Source organism: Nymphaea colorata, chromosome 8, assembly GCF_008831285.2.
Source record: "Nymphaea colorata isolate Beijing-Zhang1983 chromosome 8, ASM883128v2, whole genome shotgun sequence".
Taxonomy (NCBI): Eukaryota; Viridiplantae; Streptophyta; class Magnoliopsida; order Nymphaeales; family Nymphaeaceae; genus Nymphaea; species Nymphaea colorata.
Window position 1 is genome coordinate 1312859 of NC_045145.1, and position 20502 is coordinate 1333360.

The following is a 20502-nucleotide window of genomic DNA, read 5'->3' on the forward strand; positions in this document are numbered from 1 at the left end:
TTACACATGAAGAAAATGTAGTCTCCCTTAAACACAAAAGTGAATATAGTCTGACTCAACAGTTAAATTAATGGACAATGTGTCATAACAGGAAAATAAGTGACACAGAATATGAAGTTATAGTTATAAGCACAAGCAGAGTGATGAGATCAATTAGCACGTCACCGTGCAGCTTCTTTGCTGATCATTTGTTTGACGAGTTATGTGTGACTCTATGTCAGCAGTAACACATTATTACTGCCTTACGAATCTGCCTTAAAAATTCCTATAACAAGTGTTCCATGGATCTGGTTCATTTTTTAAGTAAATTAGGCTTCATAGATAGATCTATCAAAGAGACAAAATAAATAATCGGCTTTCTTTTTTTTGTTAAATTCAAGTTGTTGGAAGAGTCTTAAGTCTGGTGCTCATGAAAAGTAAGTGATATCGCTTGTTGTTTTGCACACTCGGTGTCTCTGGCAGGGCGGAAGATCACTTCAATGAGACTTTTTTTAATTACAAGGACTTCTTAAGTCTGGTGCTCATGAAAAGTAAGTGATATCCCTTGTTGTTTTCCACACTCGGTGTCTCCGCAGGCGGCAGATCACATCACGTGATTTTTTTTAATTTCAAGGACTTCTTATTTCCACATCCAGCAACTTAGTTGGCACATAAGATTACATCAACAAGACTTTTTCTTCACAACCATTAACAACATATTTCCAATGTCATGTTCCCTTCCCTTATTGTCAGTTTTCAACTTTTTTTTGGGTCTTTCAATTGAATGGCCTACACTGCATTTAGTAGACGGGACTGTTGGTAGGGCTGCACAGGAGCGTCGAGCTTGGCCAGCTCGTAATCTTTTTTTGAAAAAAATGCCAATGGTTTCCTGTCTTTTTCATTTTTAGCATTTTTCATACTTTCTAAATGTCAAATTCTTGTTTCCATTTTGTACTTTTTATTTGTGCTTATCTGCCTGATCATTACTCATTTATCCCTCTAACTTTTAAGATTTTTCAAATTTTTTTCAAAGTTAAGTTACCACCATATGGACGGTGGATTCTTTTTGCTCTTATTAGAATTATGACTACCACGCTGCATCTTCTACTATGTTGGCCACTGCATGATATTTGATTGGCCTCTATGCTAGACTGAGAAACAATTTGCTGTTTCTTTGTTCTTGGGTAGTTCTAACTTTGAAGATTAGACCATAATGAACAGTAGCTTTTGAGAATCTTAATATTCTCTTGACAGCTACCCATTGTGATTCTACTGCAACCTAATAAATGGCTGAACCTTGTAATTACCCCCAAAATTTCAAGTTAATATATATCTAGCGTTTTCACAATTATTTTCAATGATTTTGGGTCTCAAATACTACAATTTATTGCAATCTAATCCAGTTTCCTTCTAATTTGGTTACCGACTATACTAGACTCATCTGAATTTAAATCTAAACTTCCAACCCAGGCCCTACCTCAAATCAAGATTTAAACCCAATCCAAAATCCCAAGTCAAGATCCAAAAACCGAGCCCTAGATCCAGATATGGATCCAAATCCCAACCTTAGATAAAAAAAGATCCATAGTCCCAATCTGGATCTAAAACTGAGCTCTACATCTAAAACTAAGCCTTAGATCCAAATTCAAAGTTTTAGTTCAAAATTGAACTTAGATCTAGATCCAACTCCAAATCCAAAATCCAGCCCTAGATCCAAAAGAAAGTTAAAGTTCATAATTAAACTTGAGAATAAAAAATGCAATAGAACATATATTCAGAAAATTGCCCACAGGTCTAGATTAGATCACTCAAATGTTTGAAATCGAGCCCAAGAATCATTCTCAACATCATTCGTCAGCTCCCCCTTGCTTTTCACTCAATTTGGGTGGGAAATATGGGTGGGCGCCGGCCGAGCCCAAGAATCAATTCTCAATTATCTCTTACTCTTCTACTAGTTTTTCTCTTTATTTCTTTCCACTCACTTATAAATCTTTGAATTTTCTCTCTTAATTTTCTCTTAAAATTTATTGCTCTTTTACTACTTTTTCTCTCCTATATTTTCTTTCTCTTAACAATCTTTACTCACCTCTCTAACTGTTTTGATAGAGGTTAATGAATACTTTCCTTTAAAAGAATTTCCTTCCTTGGCTTTATAAATTTTAACTTCTTTACCAATACCACACATATAGTTGAAATGATGTTTGGTGAATGTGAAATGCATTGAAATGATTACAGATATTACTTTCTTGTACCAGCTTCATCTAGATGTGATTCACTTCCTAGGAAATAAAATGAAGATTTTCCAAGTTTCACTTTTGCTTGTAGAGGGAAGGGTCTTCTATTTGACTCACGCATATAATTCTCATCCTCCTCATTCAAGGGTTTTCTTTTGATAACATTGGACATCGGTGCAAAACATATGGAATTGTGCATTTTTTATTCATTCTTCTTGTGCATTTTTTGGTAGGTTTGAGAAATTGTGCTGAGGATATAGTACATCAAAATTCTAGAAAATTGAAAGGAATTATGTGAACTATGGCTATAGTGGTGTCCTTACTTAGAACAAAGCACAAACTGCAATAATGGATAAAGTTCCAAGCCTCTTTCACATAACTGGCACTGGAAATGTGAGTTGTTCTACAAGATTAGACACTCAAATGCCTTAGGAATAGAACACACAAGCATATATTTATTAAATCCTATAAGCAACTGTAATTGAGCAATGCAAGTGAGGGCTCTCAATGAAAGCAATGAACTATATCCACTCAACTATTAGACATCGCTTTTGACACCTGATAAACTATTTTAGCCAATGGATGGTCGCGCCTGGAATTAAACTCATTGTATCTATGAAGATATTTGAATTATCCTTCTATCATTCTTGTCTTCTGTCGTATCCTACTCAGCTTACAACCACTTCTTCATGTCCATTCTCTTATTTGGTGACACCCTGAACATGACAAGCCTATCTCCATGATCATCACCAACAGATCATTGATAGCGGCTGATCTTTCAGTTGCTGTGTTGTTGCTTTTGTTGAGAGGATGGCTGTCAAGGACATCTGAAATTGCAACAGGAAATGCTTCAGCCACCCATTGCCTCAAACTAAAATCCCCATCAAACTGTTCATCAGTAGGCTTTCTTCCTATAAACACCTCAAGGAGGAGAATTTCCGTAGCTGTAGACGTCGGCTTTGGTTGACACCTTTCCGGCCATCCCAAATTCTAATTCAACCATTCAACAATATTAGACATGATAAGCAAGCACAATATAATTGGCTAATGCTCATCTATGACACAATTGCACTAATTGATTTTGGGCAGGAGGCCTGGAAATTAATGGACTTAAGATCCATTGAACCTCCAATCGGGCCTTTCTCATTTTGTTATTTTGATACACATATAAAAAGAATACAAGATTATTATATAGAACAGAAGTCCAACATATATGATGTTCAAGTACCCTTAAAAGAAATCAAACATGTATACATACATATATTAATATATATATGTATATATATATTTATTTATTTATTGTAGAGCCTGTGAGGTTTGTTGAGATTCATTAATTGTATGGTGTTGCTTTTAATTCTCCTGTGACAGATCTCCAGGTTCTCCTAAATATTTCATAAATTGTGTGAATTATTTAATAGTGTCAATTGTCAGCCAATCTTAAGCCATTCAGTAGATGGGTACGTGTGATTAGGGATTTTTAATACAAAAAGGAACAAAAAAGTGCAGCTTATGATAAAGGAAAAAGATCAATTGAAGATTATTGCTTGTTGAAAACATGTCACCAAGACATATTTGTGTACATGAGCACAAAAGAATGCAAAAACTAGTATGCAACACCACAAGCCATTTGTGCATGTCTTTATGTGTGAACTACAAACCATGATGATTAGATGGATCATGGGTGTTTGCACATCAATCAATATATTTATTGATATTATTTTGCAAATCACACACACACACACACACACACATAAGTGAGGGACAATTTATATATATATATATATATATATGTATGTATATATATATATATGGATAGAGAGAGAGAAATTGGTAAAAACCTGACACTTTAACATTTTGCTTAAAACATATTTTAAATAAAATACTTACATCTAAATACTAAATATATTTATAAAAAAGATTTTGTTATAAAAACATGCTTTGAATCAAGTTGTTTTTACGAAAAAAGTTGATTTGTCTATTATAAAAATGTTGATGCTATGATAGCCATTCATTTTTGCTAATTATGAAAACACTATTAAAGCCCAGAAAATGATTAACTTATATATAGTTTGTGTCAATATATTCTTAAACTTGACCTGTTGGTCTGGTTTCTACCAATCACTATATATATATATATATATATATATATATATATATATATGTATGTGAAGAAAGAAAAGAAAAAAGAGAGAAAACAGCACGCAAGAACTTGCAAAACCACTCACTCTCTCTACCTCTCTTTATTTCACCTCACCTCCTCTTGGACCCCTCCCATACACTCCCCCCTCCCTTTCTTAATCTCCCCATCAGAGCATTACTGAAGAGAGAGAGTGCACACACACATATGAGAACAGAAAGCCAGGGTGTGTTGACTCAAAGAAATGGTCAATAACACTCGCACATCATCGAGAGAGACAAAATTTATAAAGGGAAAACAAATTAAGAGATAGTACCTGGTGCAATGTATCCCATGGTTCCAAGGGTGGTGGTAAGAGTCAATGACTTGTGACCAACTATAAACATTGCAATGCCAAAATCACCAACGTATGCAGTCATGCTTTCGTCTAGAAGTACATTACGTGACTTCAGATCACAATGAAGTATCATCTCTGAGTAACCATGGTGAAGATACTCTAAAGCACAAGCGACATCAACGATGATATCCAATCTTTGGAAGAGATTCAAGAGATGGGCACCCAAATGTTGACAAACTTCCAGGCTCCCAAGGGGCATGTGTTGGAGAACTAAAGCCTTGAAATCTTCATTAGAGCAAGACATAATGACTTTAACAAGGTTTCGGTGCCTGATTTGGCGGAACATAGTGCATTCAATGTCAAAACTTTTAGATGCTCCCTCAAATGACAAATTAAGGACCTTAACAGCCACTGTCGTTCCATCAGCTAGAATTCCTTTGTACACTGAGCCAAAGCTTCCACTTCCAAGAAAGTTTGCATCATTGAAATTGCTTGTTGCATGCAATAGCTCTCTGTAAGAAATCACTGGGAGTGTAACTCTTAATCTTCCAGTGTCATCAGGACGCTTCAACAACCCTCTTTCCATAGCATGAGATACCAATAAGTGTGCAAACAATGACCAAAAGTGCTGAGCCTCCAATTGCGCAAGCGGCATTGACTCTAGCCGCATTGCTCTTACTTTGCCTCTCTGTTTTGTCTAAGCACAATGGGACATGGAATTTGGGAGCTCCACATAGTGCATAGTTCCCTAGGAACGATTCGACAAAAAGGTTTCAAAACCTTCCACCAGTTGGAATCTCTCCTTTCAATCGTTGAAGGTCAAGTCCATGACCTAGATGTGTTGAAGTTTTTCCAATGATTTTGGTATCTCACTTGAAAGCTTGTTGTGGGAAAGGTCAATAGCTTTAATGTTTACCATGTGATCAAGTTGTTCAGGAATGTGACCATCAAATGTGTTGTGAGAGAGATTCAAATACTCTATCATTTGGAGCTTTGATAATGATGCAGGCAACTCTCCACTCAGCTTGTTTGCAGAGATATCCATGTTGATCATCATGGCAAAATTCTCAAGACCCAAAGGCACGTGACCAGTGACGGAGTTGTCGTGCATGTATAGCTCCCACAAGTCCTTCAACTCACAAAGACCAAGCCACAGCTCGACCATGACTCTTTTAAGCTCGTTTACCAACTCCCCATTTGACCTTTTTTTTTTTGGTTTTAAGTTTGAAAATTTTCAAAAGAATGCCAAGATAAATGGTTTACTCAAGTTCAATCAAATCATTTTTATGAAACTCGAACTTGACTTGTTTATAATCGCGAGTCTTGAGTTAACCTTGAGCTTAACGCAGCAAATTCGAGTCGAGCTTGAGTTGTCTCTACTCTTTTTACAGCTCCATCCACTTGACACACACAGATGGACTCGTCCCTTACTTATAATGGTGAAACATGTTAGTTGGAGTGGGGAAGCTTCAACCTAAGGATGTCAATATGTCTGATTTGAATTGAATATCCAAGCGAACTGCTCCAAAAACATTTGGATGAAGAAAAGAAATTTACTAATCAACTAAAAAATCAAATAGGATTTGACATTAAGAAATGAAGTCCGATTAGATTTAGATTCATATATGCATAAATATATGAACGAATTCAGATTTAGTTATATAAAAATATTCAATCGAATTCAGATTCAAATATACAAAAATATCCTATCAGATCCAGATGGGACTTAGATTTAAATAAAAATTCTATATTCAATGCTCTTACGCTTTGTAAATTAGCCAGATTCAGATTCAAATTTTTCATATATGAATATAAAAATAGGACTCAGGTTGGATTCTGATTGTGACATCTCATTTCAGATTCAGATTAGGGTGGAAAAAATGGATTTAGATCAGATTCAAATTATGAAATCTGAGTTTGTATGAGGACAAAAATTAGATTTGGATGAGATTCCGATTGTGGAATCTGATTTCAGATTCAATTTTGGATATGACTTTTTTTTCATTTGTTTGGGAGATCAAAGCCGACGATGGTTAATAATATATTTTATATGAATCCAATTCATTGGTACCCCATCCATCCTTGCAGATTTTCGCACTTTTCAAATATTCTTCATTATTATTTTTTGTATTTAGGTCCATCAATTTTCAAGAAAAACAAGGTCAGTCGTTCTGTCGAGTCCTCCCAACTTCTCCAAGGGTATGGGTGATGACTGTTCACGATGTTCTTAATGAGAAAGTTGCCGAATATTACTTCAGCTTCTCCAAGACTACACCCAAAAATGCGTAACGTACGTACCAGCATGCTGGAGCTTGTGGACATTGAGAAATGGTTCCATATTTGGGTGGTAGCCTTTTGGATATGAGTAATTACTTAAAACTATATCCGTATCCAATCCAATACTTATATATATTAGAATCTGAATCCGAATCCAGATGGATGTTATTTCTTAAATACAAAGACATCTATTTCTTAATCAGAGATTAATTTTTTTCCATATCTGTTTTCTTTTTTTTTTTTGGAATGGTTTAATTGGACATGTGATCAAGATGGAAAATAACACTTAAAGTCTATCCATATTAACAAGTGAATGACGAAGCAGTTCCAATTCTGTTGCTTATGTTACATGGAAAGGCATGATATCTAGATAAAAGGTAGAAAGAGAGAGAGAACATATAATTAAGTGACAAATTGTCAATGATTTTGCAAAAATTGTCAAAAGCAATAAAGGAATACAAAAAACATATAAGAGGAAGGGGTGGTGGGACTCAAAAGAGGAGTTCGAGTTGTGTGCACCGGCCAGTGCACGCAACAATCACATGCCAAAAGAAAATCAAAAAGGGGGCATCTTTGAATTAGAGAAAAAGAACTGCCTTTTTGAACCTTTTCAATTTTTTCAATTTTTTTTATCCGTAAAGCAAATTTCTTTTTCCATTTAAACAGGAACATATTTGTCATTAATCATGCTGACCCACAAAATTTTGGTGCACTACAATACCACGTTTGGTGCAATATGTTATTACTTACAAGTATGAACTTGCATTCCACCTCTGCAGTCAGTAGCTAGTTCAATTCCCAAATGCCTCTTGCCCTACAAAATTGAAGAAGCACTTATAACCCAAAGTTCGTTAGTTCTCACTAAAAATGAAATGTTGTTGTATATATATATATATATATATATATATATATATATATATATATATGAACGTCGCCACCCCATAAGAGAATCGATAAGATTTTGCCAGGTAAAAGTTTTAACATCTATCTTAAGTAGTCATCCTCCAAACACGTCAGAGTTAAGTTAAGAAACTGAAAGCATACAAGAAAAAGAGAGAAGGACACACAAGATAACGTGGTTCGGCTAAACAAGCCTACGTCCACACTAACGATTCTCTCTATTCTTCAATGATTCAACCAAGAGAGAGTACAAATATTTATAGTCACTGTGTACAATTGAGGTCCTTGATTTTATGATTTGGATAGACTTTGGAAAGATTACTGGAGACTGTTTTTAGAAATGGAACTTTCCTTATCAAGAGAAGGTCCTTCAGTTTTGAATAACATAGTGTTGGTGTTATCCTCTCCTTGATTGTCGTCCTCTCCCTGATTGTCGTAGATTCTCTTATCATTCCCCCTCAAGCTGCTCTTGGTGTCAACAAGATTAAGCTTCTTCCTTAGACAATGAAACCATTGTCCAGCCACTGCTTTGGTCAAGATATCAGAGTTGTTCATGTGAGGTGACGAATTCAATTTGAATTTCCTTTTTGGCGACTTTCTCTCTAACGAAGAGAAAATTAATTTGGATATATTTTGTTCTTGCATGAAAACCAGGATTGGCTGCAAGGTAAGTAGCTCCAAGATAGTCACATCTGAGTATTGGTGGCCCCGTAATGTGAACCTTGAGTTCCTTGAGAAGAGATTTCAACCAAATAATTTCAGAAGCAGCAATCGCAAGGGCTTCATATTCAACTTCTATGCTTGATCATGCTACAGTATGTTGTCTAGTTGATCCCCAAGAAATAATATTTCCTCCAAGCAAAGTAACAAATCCACTGGTTGATCGTCGGTCATCTGGGCAGCCAGCCCAATCGACATCTGCGTATGCTTCGAATGTCATAGACTGGTTTCTTCGAATTTGAAGGCCATATGTGCTTGTGCCTTGTAGGTACCGAAGAATGCGTTTGACATGACCCCAATGAAGATCGGAAGGATCATGTGTAAATTGGCATGCTTTATTAATAGAAAATGAAATATCAGGTCAAGTAAGGGAAAGATACTGCAAGGCTCCAACAATGCTCCTACAGAGAGTACCATCCATGAGTTTCTCCCCTTCATGTGTCAGAGAGGTAAGTTGGGAACAGCAGGTGTAACAACGTCTTTACCTTTCTCCATCCCAGCTTTGCTAAGTACATCAAGAATATATTTCTTTTGTGAAAGAAGAAGATGATCTTTGTTAAAGGATACGTCAATTCTAAGGAAGTAGTGGATTTTTCCTAAGTCTTTGAGGGAGAAGTTTTGTCCAAGCTTTGCTGAAAAATTGAGTATTTCTATCTTGGAGCTGCCAATCAAAATAATATCATTGACATAAATCAAGAGATAAATAGTGCTGGAACCAGAATTGCGAATAAAAAGTGACGAATGAGACTACGATTCCTAAAATTCTTCATTGGTAAGAAACTGCTTCAAGCTGTCAAACCAAGCTCTGGGAGCTTGTTTGAGTCTATAAAGAGATTTCTTGAGTCTGCAAACATGATTAGGTAACTCTGAACTTTCAAACCTTGGCGGTTGAATCATAAAAACCTCTTCTTTTAGTGTTCCATGAAGGAAGGCATTATTGACGTCAAGTTGAATGCACCATCCACGGCTGAAAGCAATGGACAAAACAAGACGAATAGTGGTTGTTTGACAACTAGACTGAACGTATCAAAGTAATCCAGTCCTTCTCTTTGATTAAATCCTTTGGCCGCTAATCTGGCCTTGTATCTAGTTATAGTACCATCAAAATGGTGCTTGATTTTGTAGACCCATTTGCATACAATAACGTTTAAGTGTGGCTGTCTCGGCACAAGGTCCCATGTTTTGTTTTTGTAAAGAGCATCCATCTTGCTTTTCATAGCATTAACCCAGTTGTGGTCCTGTTGGGCCTCTTTTAGAGAGGTAGGTTCAGTTCGAGGAGGGGTTTGGGTCAAGTAGGTGAAGACTCTAGAACGCTGGGTTCCATCTTAGGATGTTGTTATCATGTGATGGGACCTAGTAGGCTCACCTAACCGGTTGTTAGGTTCATCATTGGAGGGAGACTCAAAAGAATTAGAACCGGTTTGGACAACTTCAGAACTCGGGGGACTAGGAATGATTTTGGGTAACTCAATAAGAGACGAACTTTCTTTTGGCTTGTCAGTAGGTCTAGGTTCAATGGATGATTCGAGCCATCTTGAAATGATTGAGGGAGTAATAAAAGAACCACAATGAGATTATAAAAAGCTCCTTTCATCAAATCTTTATGTCTAAATATGATGACACAATTGGAGACTGGATTGTAACAGATATAACCCTTATGACAGTTTCCATAGCTGATGAAGACACAGGCTTGAGCTTTGGGTTCTAATTTTGAAGAACGTCTAGGCCCACTCAATGGATAGATGGTACATCCAAAGGTTCGTATATGATTATATTTTGGAACTTCATGCAAGAGCTTCTCATATGGTGTCATTTGCAAATCTGCAATAGGCAACCTGTTAATAAGATTAACAGTTGTTTTAAAAGCATCAAACCAAAAGTTGTGTGGCATATTGACATGAATAATAATGGTAAGTCTCATTTCCACCATATGTCTATGTTTCCTTTCTACTATGTCATTCTTTTGAGATGTGTAAGGGCATGTTATCCATCGACGAATGGCTTGGTTTTCAAGAAAAGTGGTAAATTATTTGCTCATGAATTCCCCTCCTCCATCTGAATGGAAAATTCTAATTTTTGTCTCAAGTTGATGCTCTACTATGCTAGAGAATGTTTTAAAACATGGAAACATATCACTTTTCTTGGATAAGGGAAAAATCCATGAGAAGTGAGAGTAGTTGTCAACTATTAAGAGATAATACATATGCCATTCTCACTAAGCACATGGTGCTGGGCCCTAAAGAACAACATGTAACACTTCAAGAGGTTTAATCGCATGAAACTCAGCCTTAGAAAAAGGAATTTTATGCATTTTTCCAAGCACACATGAAGAACATGAATCCAATTTATGTTTGTCATTAGCAGAAATTAAACCAGAAACTTTCAATAAGTTCAACAACTGAAAATGAGCATGTCCTAGACGTAAATGCCATAACTGAAAATCTGAAGAATAATTTTGAGAAACTAAATAAGTATTAGTAGTCTTTAGTTGACCATCATCTTCAATACTGATAGGATTGCTTGTAGAGTCCTTTCTCTCTTTCGTCCATCTATTGAGTCCTCCTTTCTCTAGCAGCCCTTTGGGAAGAATCTTGCCCATCTACACATTCTTAACAGTAAAACCATTAGAGGAAAATTCAATAGAGCATTGATTGTCTTTGGTAAACCTTGCAACTGACATAAGATTCTTGTGTCGCTTAGGGGCATGCAACACATTTTTCAAAGCAAAAGATGAGGTTTTGCTAGGTAGGTATACGGTCCCTATATTGTTAATTAGCATCTTACTACCATTGCCAACAATAATAGAATTAGATCCATGATAAGGAACTCTACCTTGCATACCTTGATCTGAGTTTGTCACATGGTGGGAGGCTCCTGTGTCTGGGTACCAAGCTGTGTCAAGAGTACTGTTGACATTTTCTTGACTACTAGATGCATTGTCAGACTTTCCCATGTTGAGTGCCATAGCCATAAATGCCTTAGGGATATCATAGCACTGTCAAGCTGTGTGATTTCTTCTTCCATAGTATTGACAACTTACTCCTTGACTAGACTTGTTAATACTGTTATTGTTTTTACCATAGTTTCCTCTTCTTCCATTATAGTTTCCTCTTCCTCCACTACGGCCTCTACCCATACTACCATTATAGTTACCACACCCACGCCCCTAGTCAAAGACATCCCATGCCCTTGTTCAGCAACAAAGGCTGTGGCTGTGGCTTCAACCTGAGTCAGTTGGGGTGAGGAAAGCATTCCAAGTGGCTGCTCTTGAGTGATTAACATATCATACAATTCAGACCATGAAGGCAAATCTTTAATGCAGTAACCGTAGTGATGAAAGATTCATATTCAGAACTCAACCCATTCAAAGTATGGAGAACTAGATCTGTATCAGAAACAAAATGTTGCACAGTGCTAAGAGAATCATGTAATAAACTGATATGTTGAAGATAATCAGTCATACACAGTCCTCCTTTTTTGACGTTTTGTAGTTCTCGTTTGAGTTGAATAATATGAAAATTATTTTGTGAGGCATACTGTTTTTCAAGGATGCACCAAGCATCTCTAGCGGTGCCAACACAAACCAGTTGTGACATGATTGGTTGAGTCACAGTGACTTTGATCCAACTTAATGCAAGTTAGTCTTCATGATACCATAACACATAAGCAGGATTTCCTTGAGTGTGTGCTTCATCAAGAAATTTAGGAGGCGCAGAACATTTTCTATTCACATACTTAATCAGATTTTGACTTTTCATAACACTTTCAATTTGAGAATGCAACAAGAGATAATTTGATCGATCAAACTTAATTGAAACCAAACTTGAGAAAGCATTCCATTGTGTACCTGGTGCAGCAGAAGCAGGTCAGGAGACATCAGACAAAGATGACGCAGCCATTTTATACTCAAGCAGAACAATAGTTGGTGAGCATAAGAGCTCCTCTAAAAAAGTATGTCGAGAGACTTCACAGAATCAGGCGATGCTTCAGACGTTTGGCGTTAGCTCCAATCAACGCCAAATTATACCCGACAGTTGATTCCCATGGAAAATCACACAAGGGAGTGACTGATCTACCGCTGGTCACCGGCAGAAGTGCGTTCTCAGGCTTCTGTGACACCAGAAAGCTAGTTGCTAAAGAAAAATCCGTAACTCCTTAAAGCAAGCTCCAAAAAATCTGAAATTTCGTAGGAAGAGTCCTCAGATGTAGACAATTCCAAAGAGCCCTTGCTCGACCTCTGTTGTCGCCGGAGCTGAGAGTGCCAGCATGATTTTGTGACCAGTTCTCAGGCGGTATTCAAGGGTTGTAGGCAAGCTTCCAACGACAGGGTCCCTTCAAAAATTCATATCTCCTCACAAGCAGCGTCAAAAATTTTGAAAATTGGTATGGAGATTGCTGAGAAGACGATTCCAAGGAGCTATTACACGTCCCCTGGTGTTGTCGGAGCTGACAATGCCAAGTGAAATTACGAGCAGGTTGGCATAGCATATAACGAGAAACATGGGAGAAATAGAGAACGCAACAGGGGACAGGTGACGATAAACAATACAGACCGGTGACGATAATGATTCTGGCTGAGCACCTGTTAATCCTCAAGTGCAGACAGTTCTAATGAATCCCTACTCAACTGCTAGGGTCACCAGAGTCGATAACGCTGGTGGATTTATCTTGCTGATAACTGTCAGTATTCTCCCAGTTCAGCAGTTCTTGGATGCTGCTGTGATCGATACCAATACTCTGCAACTCCAAAGCTCTCTTGGCTTTGATACCAAGTTAAGAAACTAAAAGCATACAAGAGAAAGAGAGAAGGAGAGAAAGAGAAGGACACACAAGCTAACGTGGTTCAGCTAAACAAGCCTACGTCGACACTAACAATTCTCTCTATTCATCAATGACTCAACTAAGAGGGAATACAAATATTTATAGTCACTATGTAGAATTGAGATCCTTGATTTTAGGATCTGGATAGTCTTTGGCAAGATTACAGGAGACTGTTTTAGAAATGGATCTTGCCTTATCAAGAGAAAATCCTTCAGTTTTGAATAACGCAGTGTTGGTGTTATCCTCTACTTGATTGTCGTAATCTCCCTGATTGTCGTAGATTCTCTTATTAGTCACAACTTCTCACAATGGAAAATTCTTTACGCTATGCAAGCTAACAAATATATGCAGAACGAATGGTAAGGCAATGTTGGTCAAGCTAATGGTCCAAACAAGGCTCCAATGCTTCTTTAAGCCAAAACTCCCTTCGAGTGGGTTCCCCACTATTATATTTTGGATACGCAGAAAGAATGGTAAGGTGATGAAGAATGTTGAGAGAGAGAGAGAGAGAGAGAGAGAGTTCAGGGATCCGTTAGAGCAACAAAGATGGGTAGCCGCTTGTTGCAAGCGACATCAGCATTGGGATTGATAACCGCTTCCACCATCACCTCAAATTCTTCTGTCTGAGGCATTATCTTCTTTTCCAATTCGCTTGGCACCACTTCCAGAGGCGTGCTTAATCCATGACCACTCACCCTAGGCCTGCTGACCAGACCAAATGCAGAAGACACAAACCAATTCCTTGAAAACGTCACAGGTTTCATAATTTGTCGTGAAATGTGAATGGTTATCATGCTTCAGTAGGCCTAGTAACAATGTGGTTTCTTAAGCCATACCTCGGGCTTGTTCCTCTAAAGGCACCGGCCGCAGCTCCTGATTTTCCTGTGCAAACTGCAACCGCATAGGCGTGAGAATGAACTATTAGAACCACATATCAGATATGCTAGTGCAGATATAAGTAAGCAAATGCGCGCACACTCTACCATCCTCCTATGGAAGAAATGTTAAAACATGGAAAAAAGAAAAGAACTGAAGCATGTACGTGATTGTGGATCGGCATTTTGATGCCTGCATCCATGGGAAAGAGAGCTCTCTCTTTATTCATTCTCTGATGTTCTTGAAAGAAGATGGACCCTCAATATATAGACTACAGGCCAGACAATTTTAGGTAAGATAATCACGCAAGAATCCTGCGTGATAAACAAAGTGTCAACAAAAAAAGGATCAGATCTCTTATCAAGACATGTTATTGTTATGCAGACTACATTTTAGTGGTTAATGGATTGAGATAGAAATTGTGTATTATCATGATCTTGTATACCAAAAATCTTGTAAGAGATAACCTTTTTTTGTACTATATATATGTTGCTCAAAGGAATCAACAAAAACAAGTTTTCTCCAGCTTTATCTTTCAGGGTTCCTCTGTTTTCTCTCCAGTTATAATAAAATATTTTTCATTTTCATTTTTTGTATTTAGGTCCACCGATTTTCAAGAAAAACAAGGTCGGTGGTTCTCTCATGTCCTCCCAACTTCTCCAAGAGTATCGGTAATGACTTTTCATGATGTTCTTAACGAGAAGGTAGCCAAATAAGTTCAGCTTTTGTCGGCGGCCCTGCTACACCCAAAATTGCATAATTTACCAAGCAACTTCCATTCGTCACCCTGTTCATTATTGCTCTTTAAATGATACTTATAATTAGACTGGAAATTGAAGATGCTTTGCTTTAAACAAGTCGCTTTTAACAACTTTCTTTCCATTCAAAATAAAGGCACTGTGAGTGGACTAGCTCAAACTCGGCATGAAACTCAAATTGCTGATGCTAAACTCAAGCCCAGATTGGGCTGGAGCTTAGCCGGGCCATTATTTAAAAAAAAAAATTGAACATGAGTAGAAACAGCCAGGTTAGAATTTGAGAATTTGGAGCTTGCTAGCAAGGGGGAAATCCGATGTAGCTGTTTATTGTGGTGATGATGTTGTAAATAATCTTTTACATGTTATCTTATTGATCTTACTCAAGTTTACATAAGCTGAGCTTACCAAGCTCGAACTCTACTAGTTTACTTAACTTTAACCCGAACATGACTTGTTTATTAGATGGGTGGAGCTCGATCCAAGTTTAACTAAGAGAGGTCAAGAGTGAACCAGAGATGGCTCTACTCATAAACATTTATAATACTGTGGCGGCGTCCTCCTATGGAGTAATTGAATATCCCGTGTGTCACTGAAGAAGACATCATGCCATGGATTGTCCAAGAAATGCTGCAATACATCTTGTAGTGAACAAATAAGACCATCTAAACTGAGAAGGAAAGCATCAAATAGCAAACCTGGTTATATGCACCATAGTGGTGCAAAATTTTGTGCTCAAGTATGGTTAATGACTAAAATACCCTTAGTTGACACTTAAAAAAAACTTTTTGTAAAGACAAAAATAGAATGAAAAAAGTAAAGAACATTTCTTTTTAACAAATGACCAAAATGTCCTTCCATCCTTTGCTGCATAACGTCTGCTTTGTTGGCCACTGCATGACATTTGATCAGCCTCTATGTTAGACTGAGAAACAACTTGCTGTTTCTTTGAACTTCCTGCAACAAGATTCAGTCCCAAGAAGGCAGCATAAATGTTGACCATCGATCGATCGTTTGGGCATTCGGCCTATGAACTTTGTTCTTGGATGGTTTGAACTTTGAAGATTAGACAGTAATGAACGGTAGATTTTATGAATCTTAATATTCTTCTAACAGCTCCCATTGAGATTCTACATGATCCTAATAAATTGGCTGAACCTTGTAAGTACCCCCAAGTTTTCAAGTTTCATATATATCTAGCATTTTCACAATTATTTTCAACAATTTGGGATGTCAAATACTTCAATTTATCAGAGTTCTGATCCAATTACCCTCTAATCTGGTTATCGACTATATTTTTGAACTCACCTGAATTTAAATCTAAACTTCCAACCCAAACCCTACCTCAATCTAGGCTGATAATTCATGTCAAATCTAGATCTAAGCTCAATCCAAAATCCCAAGTCAAGATCCAAAAAACCAAGGCTTAGATCCAGATCTGGATCCAAATCCCAACTTTAGATAAAAGATAGATCCCTAGATCCCAATTTGGATCTAGAACTGAGCTCCAGATCTAAAACTAAGCCTTATATCCAAATTCAAAGTTTTCGATCCAAAATGGAACTTAGATCTATATCCAAATCTAAATCCAAGCACCAAATCCAAAATCCTGCCCTAGATCCAAAAAGAAAGTTAAAAGTTCATAATTACACTCGAGAATCAAAATCGAGCCCAAACAAGGACAATAGATACAGAAAATCGCCCATAGGTCTATATTAGATCACTCAAATGTTTGAAATTGAGCCCAAGAATCAATTCTCAACATCATTCGTAAGCTCCCCCTCGCTTTTCACTCAATTTGGGTGGGAATATGGGTGGGCATGGGGCCGAGCCCAAGAATCAATTCTCAATTATCTCTTTCTCTTCTACTAGTTTTTCTCTTTATTTCTTTCCACTCACTTATAAATCTTTATGTCTCTCTCTTAATTTTCTCTTAAAATCTCTTGCTCTTTGCTAGTTTTTCTCTGCCTATATTTTCTTTCTCTTAAAAATCTTTACCTCACTCTTTCTAACTGTTTTGATAAAGGTTTGTAAAATACTCTCCTTGAAAAATAATTTCCTTCCTTTAAATACTGTTTGATTGGAAGTTAAATTTAATATCGAGTCAGTGAACAACTTCATGCCAAGTTTTTCAAGTGCAGCACCATCGACAAGGCTCTCTGAATTTTTTGTACGAGCTCTTCTTTTCATTTTTTCTTTTTACTGAAAGCTATCAAATAAAAGTCAGAAGTTAATTTACTTCTTCATGTCATCTTGTCAATCGAAGAACATGAAGCAAAATTATTGCTGCTGCACTCAAGTCAACCTTTTTAAACCGAACGTAAGTACTCATGCAGTAAATGCCCTCGGTTCACACTTGTGCAGAAAATTCAAGACTATTAAAAAGTCAAAGGCAAAACTGTGTGAGGCCTGTGCTTGAAATTACATACTATTTGCATGGATCCTGGTTCTATCTCAAAATTTTAAAAAATATATATATATAAATTTTACTTGTCTCATATAAAAATTTTCAAAAATGATAATTCGCTCTCTATCAAAATTTAAAAACTTTAATTCGACTCTCTTCATGACAAAATTTTGACTTCATCCTTGTCCATATAACTCTTTTTTCTTTTTTCATCCTCTAGTAAGCAAAAGTTTTACATTCCTCCTACCTCTATCGGTATAACTGTATTGAAACTGAAGCATGGTACACTCACCAACTAGAACATCACAATCTCATTTTTAATGCACTCCAAAAACAAAACCTAAACAAATTTTGGTACGCAAACAACCCTATTTACATCAAAGGCAATATCTGGCTGGGTGAGGGACACATATTCGCAATGCACCCACCCACAATACTTCAATATAAAGTAGCATCCATAAACGTTAAACTGTCACCGGCAAATAATTTTATGAATGTGGCCATCGGCATGTTCATGGGTTTGGCTTAATGCATTTTTGTATGCTTTAAAAGATTAAAGATATTACTTTCTTTGATAAACACCAAGCTTACTCTTAACATTGGTGGATTCACCTCCTAGGAAATACAATGATGATTTTCCAAGTTTCACTTTCACTTGTAGGGGGAAGGGTCTTCTATTTATCTAACGGGGTCATTTTGATCACTTTTAGTCCAGGACACATGGTCCTTTGTTAGAGGGCCATTACATATTACATGCTCCAATAACACAATGATGCTCACAGCATATAATTCTCATCCTCCTCATTCAAGGGCTTTTCTTTTGATAACATTGGACATCAGTGCAAAACTTACTGGAATTATGCATTTTTATTCATTCTTCTTGATGTGCTTTTTTTTGCTAGGTTTGAGAAATTGTGCTGAGGATATGGTACATCAAAATTTTAGAAAATTGAAAGGATTTATGTGAACTATGGCTATAGTGGTGTCCTTACTTACAACAAAGCACAAACTGCAAAAATTGACAAAGTTTCAGGCCTCTTTCACACAAGATTAGTCACTCAAATGCACAAGCATATTAAGCATATCTTTGTTAAATCCTATACGCAACTGTAATTGAGCAATGCATGCGAGAGCTCTCAATGAAAGCAATCAAACTACATTTCCACCTCCAACTATTTTAGCCAATGGCTGGTCACTCCCTGGAATTAAATCTCATTGCATTTATGGATATATTTGAATTATCCTTCCATCATTCTTGTTTTCTGTTGTATCGTTCTCAGCACTACAACCACTTCCTTCATGTCCATTCTCTCATTTTGGTCGTTCTCATCATAACCAGCGGCTCATTCATAGCAGCTGATCTTTCAGTTGGATTAGTATTGCATTCATTAAAATGATGGTTGTCAATGACATCTGAAATTGCAATAGGAATGCTTCAGCCACCAATTACCTCAAACTAAAATCCCCACCAAACTGTTCATGAGTAGGCTTTCTTCCTGTAAACACCTCAAGGAGGAGAATTCAGTAGCTGTAGACATTGGCTTTCTCTGACACCTTTCCAGCCATCCCAAATTCTAATTCAACTACTCAACAATGTTAGACATGATTAGCAAGCAAAATATAATTAGCTCATGTATGACACAATTGCACTAATTGGTTTCGGGCAAGAGGACTGAAAATTAATGGACTTAAGATCAATTGAACCTCCAATCCTGCCTTTCTCTTGTTGTATTATCAAATATACATCTAAAAAAGAATACAAGATTATGATTTAGATCTAGATGTGGTTACCGTTGACCTATCTCAAGGTTCTCTTAAATGGCTCCTAAATCGAGTGAATTATTCAGTAGTGCCGATTGTTAGCCAGTCTTAAGCCATTAGGTAGAAAGGTGTTTACGATTAGGATTCTTTTTATAAAAGAAAGGAAAAAAGTTTATACTTCTGTTAAAAGAAGAAGATCAATTGAAGATTCTTGTCTGTTGAGGACATGCAAAAAACTAATGTGTACAGATCAATGAATGCATTGTCCATGTAAAATAGTTTATCAATGACCTGTACATTATTGAGCTACAACCACTTGTGCATGTCTTTATGTGTGAACTACCAAATCATGATGATTAGATAGATCATGGGTGTTTTCATATCAATTAATATATTCATTGACGATATATTGCAAACCACAGAAGAGTATAATTAGTTAAACCACATAAGCCAGGAACAAATGCTTAGTCAGATGATTACAATATAAATAATTAATGAATGAATATATATATATATATATATAGAGAGAGAGAGAGAGAGAGAGAAAGAGAGAGTCCACTAGGACTGGAAAACCCACCCACTCTCTCTTTGTCTCTCTTTATCTCACCTCATCACCTCTCCAGCCCCTCCCATGCAATCCCGCCTTCTCTTCCACTTTCTCTATGAGAGCATTATTAAAGAGAAAGAGAGTGTGTTGACACCTGGACATACACACTTAAGAACTCAAAGCCAGGCCAGGTTGACTCAAGAAACGGTACAGGCAATTATACTCACTTTGAGAGACACAAAATATAAAAAGACCAAAAAATAAGAGATAGTACGTAACTGGTGCAATGTATCCTGTGGTTCCGAGAGTCGCTGTAAGAGTAGAAGACTTCAGACCAACTAGAATCTTTGCAATGCCAAAATCACTAACGTATGCTGTCATTCTCTCATCTAGAAGCACATTACTTGGCTTCAGATCACAATGAACTATAGTCCTCCGAGTAACCATGGTGAAGATATTCTAGAGCACAAGCCCACATCAATCATAATATCCAATCTCTGAAAGAGATTCAAGTGATGGCCATGCAAATGTAGGTAGACTTCTAGGTGCCCAAGAGGCATGTATTGGAGAACTAAAGCCTTGAAATCTCTACTAGAGACGTAATGACTTTAACGAGGTTTCGGTGCCTGATTTAATGCATGACAGTGCACTCGATATCAAAACTTTTAGATGCTCCTTCAAACAACAAATTAAGGACCTTAACAGCAATTGTTGTTCCATCTGCTAGAATTCCTTTCTACACGAGCCAAAG